Raw genomic sequence first — 875 nt, forward strand, 5'->3', positions numbered from 1 at the left:
TAAATAAGTTATCCAAAATGGTTATAGCTTATAAATAGCTAATAATATGAAGGATAAACCAAAATGTTGTTGAGAGGCATTGTCCATGCCCAGATTCACATGATGCAGGGGGCGAGCGGGACCGGTGCACCGCGGTGGCGTCAGAGAAAATTCAGGAAGCTATTAAAATAAAAGACCTATAGGCCTACTGCTGAGTTTATATCTGTTTGCGATGGATTCCACAGTCCAAATCATCGAACAGGCGAGAACGGTTCCGTTACCACTGTTTATGGGCGCGGTCAATGTCCGCCACCTTTCGGCAAAATGACCCACATGTGGGGGGGGGGGGGCAATCGGCCTGAATTGTCACACACACACACACACACACACCCCCACACTTCAAGAAGTATTATTGACGCACATTTAATGTATTGTATTATGGCGCACAACCTGTCGCACCCACGCCACCCCATCCACTCTCTGAGTGGATTTCGAGTATGCTTTACTCAAAGGCCAGGTTCAATATACAGATACTCGGAACAAAAAGGCAAATGACTTTTGCCAAGTAACTATGGGATGTACACCAATCTGATTCAACACCAACACACCCCGCACCAACCCCGGGCACCAACCAATACGACACCAGCCTAAAACAGCCAATAATATATAGCTACAGATCCGCATCCTATTGTGATTGGTTCTTTGAGTTCGTTAGTGGTTTATACAAGCTAAACACCTGTAGATGCTACATCAACTGGGCGGTCGTAATATGCTTAACAATTATAATACTGGAGTATAATAATACCAAATGTATACAAACTGGTTGTATGCCTATTGGCTACTTTGTAATAGAGAATATCTAAAGCACTAACCACTTAAAGTTTGTTAGAGAGGAG

The sequence above is a fragment of the Amphiura filiformis genome, unplaced genomic scaffold, assembly GCF_039555335.1.
Source record: "Amphiura filiformis unplaced genomic scaffold, Afil_fr2py scaffold_65, whole genome shotgun sequence".
NCBI lineage: Eukaryota > Metazoa > Echinodermata > Ophiuroidea > Amphilepidida > Amphiuridae > Amphiura > Amphiura filiformis.